At 35.3% G+C, this 7,270-nt stretch overlaps 1 long non-coding RNA gene across 1 annotated transcript; it reads left to right on the forward strand.

Annotated features, from left to right (window-relative positions):
* Nucleotides 1–2,113: 2,113 nt before the first annotated feature.
* On the forward strand, nucleotides 2,114–3,720 carry LOC134265048 (uncharacterized). The gene is made up of 2 exons (XR_009991681.1): nucleotides 2,114–2,151; nucleotides 2,664–3,720. It is a non-coding gene; the product is annotated as an uncharacterized LOC134265048 (long non-coding RNA).
* Nucleotides 3,721–7,270: the final 3,550 nt, after the last annotated feature.

The raw sequence follows: 7,270 nt of genomic DNA on the forward strand, positions 1-7,270 counted from the left end.
TTTTTATTGTTGATTTGTAGATATTGTCCTTCATGTACATGTATTGCTGTGTGCAGCTTATATGCTGTGTATGACCCATTCCCATTGAATGGTATGCATGTTAATTGTTTTTATACCAAACAATAATTCATTATGTACATATACATTGGAGAGATAATCATTGTAAAGTTTTTATTATAAATATTCATTGATAAAGCAATGGGAGATTTTACTGTGTAATTTTCATGTAATTGGATTATCTCCCTTGATTTGGATAAAGCTATATGATATATTTGTCCCCCGCTTTCGCGAAAGCGAGGGGACATTAAATCTCATTCGTCTGTCTGTCTGTCCGTCAGTCTGTCCGTCAGTCTGTCCGTCACAAAAACTTTAACCTTGCCCATAACTTTTGATTTAGTGGAGCTATGACTTTCATATTTCACATGTGTATTCCTTGTGACAAGACTTTTCCAGGGTATCACCAAATCTGACCTTTTGACCTTGACCTTGGAGTTTGACCCACTTTTACACAAAAATTTCAAACTTTTACTTTGGCCATAACTTTTGAATAGTAGGTACTAGGACTTTCATATTTCACATATGTATTGTTTGTGGCAAAACCTTTCATTGGATAACAACAACCTTGACCTTTTGACCTTGACCATGGAGATTTACGTACTTATGAAAAAACTTTAACCTTGACCAGAACTTTTGAACGGTGGGGGTAGGGCTTTTGTACTTTACATATGTAATCCCTATGAGAAAACCTTTCATTGGATACCAATAACTTTTACCCTTTGACCTTGACCTTGGAGTTTTAATTACTTTTTAAAAACTTTAACCTTGGTCACAAGTTTTAAACAGTAGATAGTCGGACTTTAATATTTCACATATGTATTCCTTGTGGCAAGACATTTCATTGGATATCAACAATCTTGACCTTTTGACCTTGACCTTGGAGATTTACGTACTTATGAAAAATCTTTAACCTTGACCATAACTTTTGAACAGTAGGGGCTAGGGCTTTTGTACTTCACATATGTTTTCCTTTTGAGAAGACCTTTCATTGGATAACAACAACTTTTACCCTTTGACCTTGACATTGGAGTTTTAACTACTTTAAAAAAAAACTTCAACTTTGAACACAACTTTTGAACGGTAAATACTAGGACTATTATATTTCAAATATGTATTCTTTGTGGCAAGTCCTTTCATTGGATATCAACAACTTTGATCATTTGACCTTGACCTTAAAGATTTACGTACTTATGAAAAAAACTTTAATCTTGACCATAAATTTTGAACAGAAAGGGCTAGGGCTTTCATACTTCACATATGTAATCCTTGTGAGAAAACCTTTCATTGGATATCAACAATTTTGACCCTTTCATCTTGACCTTGGAGTTGACCTACTTTTAAAAAACTCTTTACTTTGGCCACAACTTTTTAATGGTCAGGATTAGGGTTTTCATCATTAAAATAAATCAACTTCAATGTTACTTTCTAAATAAATGACATATGATAGGATGTTCATATTACACACACTATGTCATAAAGATAACATCTCACTCACAAAGACACCGAAAGCGGGGGACCACAATTCTTTGAATTTGCTTGTGATTTGTACATGTATATTGATAAATAGCTTTATAGTTTTTATGCTTAGAATTTATAATTTGTTATTTCATTATAGGGTTTTGATTGATGATTATTGATCCATCAAATAAAGAGTTTATCGTCTTGTCAAAAACTCGAACCAACAGCCTTGTTGTTATTTGACACACCATAACAAGTCATAAGTCCATGTTACATTTGTTTAAAGATCCAACTTAATCTGAAGAAAATAAATCTGAATTGAGATAAATTTGTCAAATTTTCATTATTCCCACAACGAATTTGTTCAGAATCTTCAGAATGTTGAATTTACTATACACATAAGGATGTATCTTATATTGTATCTATCTTATAGGTGTATAGTTATTTTTAATTTTTTTTTTGTCATTGGGTCTATAAATTTGCATTAAAAGAAGGAGGAACCCTTCATTTTGGAATATTTAATGAATTTTCTAATACAGTATTTGAATACCTTTTCAGGACAATATTCACAAGATACTACACTTTTACAGTTCTTGAGAAAAACATCCTTGAGAAACTGTTGAGAGAAAATCCAATGTAAGTGTTTTTTATTTATTTGTCCATCATCTGCATTCCCCCAGGTAAAGAAGAATGATAGTTATTGAGGCCTTTTCATCTGCCCTTGGCTATCATGTGCATGAATGTTATAATCTCCAGCAGCTTTATTTTGTAATATTAGCTTTAAACTCTGTATTGATTTTTCTTATCACTGGTTTATGATTTAAAGTCTGTTTTTTTTTTTAAATGAAAGTTCAATCTCACACAATATAATAATGAAAATAAGATCACTGTTGGTTGTGATTTTGGGGATTGGTTATGACCACAATTGGTGATCAAAGTTTTATATTGGAAAATTAATAATGATAAAAAAAAACTGATGATGAAGGAAAGGAAAACCATATAAACACACGTGAGACTTGTGGCCTGTGGGGTTCTTGTATTTTAAGTGTCACTTTAAAATTGTTTTTTCATTCAGACAGATTTAATTACGTATTGGGTAATGCTTTTGATTTAATATTTATTAAATATTTTTTTATATACATTTTCAGTTGTGGCATGTATTACCTAACTCATGTCCTGATGAAAGAGGCTATAGTCTTTGGTGTGTGCTTGCGAACTGGCTTGCCAATGGAAGAGGCAGAGAAAAGATGTAAAGAAACAGAAACTTCTATGAAAAAGGCCAAAAGAAAAGATTAAAATCTTTACATAACTGCATGCTAATAATTTGCAGTCTTCATCTTAGATAGTTAATGTCAAGTTTTTAATCCATTGCCGATACATTTAGTAATAATAACTATATATTCTATATTCAAGTGAAATATCATGTGTGAGTGTATAATCTCGGAGGCGGTAATAGGCCGCTCAGCATGTATATTTATGTATCTATTCTATATATTCAAGTGAAAATATCATTATAACGTGTATATAATCTCGGAGGCGGTAATAGACCGCTCAGCATGTATATTTATGTATCTATTCTATATATTCAAGTGAAAAATCATGTGTGAGTGTATAATCTCGAAGGCGGTAATGGGCCGCTCAGCATGTATATTTATGTATCTATTCTCTATATTCAAGTGAAATGTCATGTGTGAGTGCATAATCTCGGAGGCGGTAATAGGCCGCTCAGCATGTATATTTATATATCTATTCTATATATTAAATTGAAAATATCATTATAATGTGTATATAATCTCGGAGGCGGTAATAGACCGCTCAGCATGTATATTTATGTATCTATTCTATATATTCAAGTGAAAAATCATGTGTGAGTGTATAATCTCGAAGGCGGTAATGGGCCGCTCAGCATGTATATTTATGTATCTATTCTATATATTCAAGTGAAAATATCATTATAATGTGTATATAATCTCGGAGGCGGTAATAGGCCGCTCAACATGTATATTTATGTATCTATTCTATATATTCAAGTGAAATATCATGTGTGAGTTCATAATCTTGCAGGCGGTAATAGGCCGCTCAACATGTATATTTTTATGTATCTATTCTATATATTCAAGTGAAAATATCATTATAATGTGTATATAATCTCGGAGGCGGTAATAGGCCGCTCAACATGTATATTTATGTATCTATTCTATATATTCAAGTGAAAATATCATTTTTATGTGTATAAAATCTCGGAGGCGGTAATAGGCCGCTCAGCATGTATATTTATGTATTTAAGGAATAACTGTCTTATTTTTCGAATTCATGAAGTGATCAATGGATTGGCTTGTGTGATAATTTGCATAAACGCCAGGCGTTTATGCATAAAATTATCACACAAGCCAATCCATTGATCATCTTCATGAATTTGAAAAATCTGACAGTTATTCCTTATATTTACATGCTTTGATTCCGCCAATCCACGGGCTCCAAGCCTGCTTCTCTCTAGGTGTACTCCCGCCTTGAACGTGGTTTTTTTTGGAACCGCGCCAAAACATTCATGAGGAAATCAATTACATTTACAATTGGTAATTTTATCTCGGACAAAGACATTGGAAATGTAAATATCATTCTATATATTCAAGTGAAATATCATGTTTGAGTGTATAACTTCGGAGGTGTTAATAGGTGGCTTGGCATGTATTTTTGTTTATGATAATATTAATTGGTATTTACAAAGCCAAAAATACAAAGTCACATTGTAAACCTTCTTTGTAATTTTATTTTCAAAGACACACCTTTAAAGAAAAATAAATATTTAATTGCGGTTATTTTTTTCTTGATATCTTGTTTATGCTAAATTCAGTGGATATCATGCATTGATAATTGTACCCGTACAGTGGTTGAGTTGGAAAGTAAAGAAATGAAATAAAATGAATTAAGACTGAAAAAATTGCTTCCTCTATTGGAAACTTTGAGTGAAGCATGTCCTCATATCATTTAACGTGATACAGGGGCATGGACACAGTTTCAGCTAAAATTTCAAAATTTATTAGGATGTCAGTGAAGTCACGGGCCTATAATTAGGTACTATATAGGATGTCGGTGAAGTTCCGGGCCTATAATTAGGTACTATATAGGATGTCGGTGAAGTCACGGGCCTATAATTAAGTACTATATAAGATGTCGGTGAAGTCACGGGCCTCATACTCACTACTATATAGGACGTCGGTGAAGTCACGGGCCTATAATTAGGTACTATATAGGATGTCGTTGAAGTCACAGGCCTTATACTCAGTACTATATAGCATGTCGTTGAAGTCACGGGCCTATAATTAGGTACTATATAGGACGTCGGTGAAGTCACGGCCCTATAATTAGGTACAATATAGGATGTCGGTGAAGTCACGGGCCTATAAATTGGTACTATATAGCATGTCGGTGAAGTCACGGGCCTATAATTAGGTACTATATAAGATGTCGGTGAAGTCATGGGCCTCATACTCAGTATTATATAGGACGTCGGTGAAGTCAAGGGCCTATAATTAGGTACTATATAGGATGTCGGTGAAGTTACGGGCCTATAATTAGGTACTATATAGGATGTCGGTGAAGTCACGGGCCTATAATTAGGTACTATATAGGATGTCGGTGAAGTCACGGGCCTATAATTAGGTACTATATAAGATGTAGGTGAAGTCACGGGCCTTATACTCAGTACTATATAGCATGTCGGTGAAGTCACGGGCCTATAATTTAGGTACTATATAGGATGTCGGTGAAGTCGCGGGCCTATAATTAGGTACTATATAGGATGTCGGTGAAGTCACGGGCCTTTAATTTGGTACTATATAGGATGTTGTTGAAGTCGCAGGCCTTATACTCAGTACTATATAGCATGTCAGTGAAGTCACGGGCCTATAATTCGGTACTATATAGGACGTCGGTGAAGTCACAGGCATAAATTAGGTACTATATAGGATGTCGTTGAAGTCACGGGCCTTATACTCAGTACTATATAGCATGTCAGTGAAGTCACGGGCCTATAATTAGGTACTATAGAGGACGTCGGTGAAGTCACGGGCCTATAATTAGGTACTATATAGGATGTCGTTGAAGTCACGGGCCTTATACTCAATACTATATAGCATGTCGGTGAAGTCACAGGCCTATAATTAGGTACTATATAGGATGTCGGTGAAGTCACGGGCCTTTAATTTGGTACTATATAGGATGTCAGTGAAGTCACAGGCCTTGTACTCAGTACTATATAGCATGTCGGTGAAGTCAAGGGCCTATAATTAGATACTACATAGGATGTCAGTGAAGTCACGGGCCTATAATTAGGTACTATATACAATAATTGACTTTTGATGAGGTCTACTTGTGACTATACGGACCTGGACAGGTATTGGTTGACCAAGGCCGAAGGCCGAGATTAACCAATACCTGACCAGGTCCGTATAGTCACAAGTAGACCGAATTCAAAAGTCAATAACCGTTTTATTAAATGATGAGGAATTTTACAACACTGCTGACTCTTTCATTCTTGTCTCCATCATATATAAACATCCATAATGTAAAGTGTAATTACACTTTTTACATATTGATATACTTCAACAGCTAAACAAATATTAGTTAAAAAGTTAAAAACAATATTCATAAACATAAATACTCAACCATTTACTTTTAAAAGTTCTTAATCTCCTTGGTAATAACGTCTGACATGTTTACATTCACATCGACACATGCTTTGAAACACGCAATCTGATTGGTCGAAAAAGCTGTGAGCAAATCTATGGTTGGTCGAAAGGGAAAACCCGAATAAACCTCCCAGAACGTCATTTGAGGTGAACTCACTCTGAGGTACACACCAGTAAATGGCGTCTAGACCAATCAGAGAGCACCAACATTCTTTATCATTTAATAATATAAGATGTCGGTGAAGTCACGGGCCTCATACTCAGTACTATTTAGGACGTCGGTGAAGTCAAGGGCCTATAATTAGGTACTATATAGGATGTCGGTGAAGTCACGGGCCTATAATTAGGTACTATATAGGATGTCGGTGAAGTCACGGGCCTCATACTCAGTACTATATAGGACGTCGGTGAAGTCACGGGCCTATAATTAGGTACTTTATAGGATGTCGTTGAAGTCACGAGCCTTATACTCAGTACTATATAGCATGTTGGTGAAGTCACCCCCTATAATTAGGTACTATATAGGACGTCGGTGAAGTCACGGGCCTATAATTAGGTACTATATAGGATGTCGTTGAAGTCACAGGCCTTATACTCAGTACTATATAACATGTCGGTGAAGTCAAGGGCCTATAATTAGGTACTATATAGGATGTCGTTGAAGTCACGGGCCTATAATTAGGTACTATAAAGGATGTCAGTGAAGTCACGGGCCTTATACTCAGTACTATATAGCATGTCAGTGAAGTCACGGGCCTATAATTAGGTACTATATAGGATGTCAGTGAAGTCACGGGCCTCATACTCAGTACTATATAGGACGTCGGTGAAGTCACGGGCCTTATACTCAGTACTATATAGCATGTCGGTGAAGTCAGGGGCCAATGATTAGGTACTATATAGGATGTCGGTGAAGTCACGGGCCTATAAATTGGTACTATATAGGATGTCGGTGAAGTCACGGGCATATAACTAGGTACTATATAGGATGTCGGTGAAGTCATGTACTGTGAAATGAGTATACTAGTAAAAACCAGCTCTAATAAGAATTAAACAAACATTGA

The sequence above is a fragment of the Saccostrea cucullata genome, unplaced genomic scaffold (assembly GCF_032062105.1).
Source record: "Saccostrea cucullata isolate Sc308-1 unplaced genomic scaffold, CSIRO_AGI_Scuc_v1 ctg10498, whole genome shotgun sequence".
NCBI lineage: Eukaryota > Metazoa > Mollusca > Bivalvia > Ostreida > Ostreidae > Saccostrea > Saccostrea cuccullata.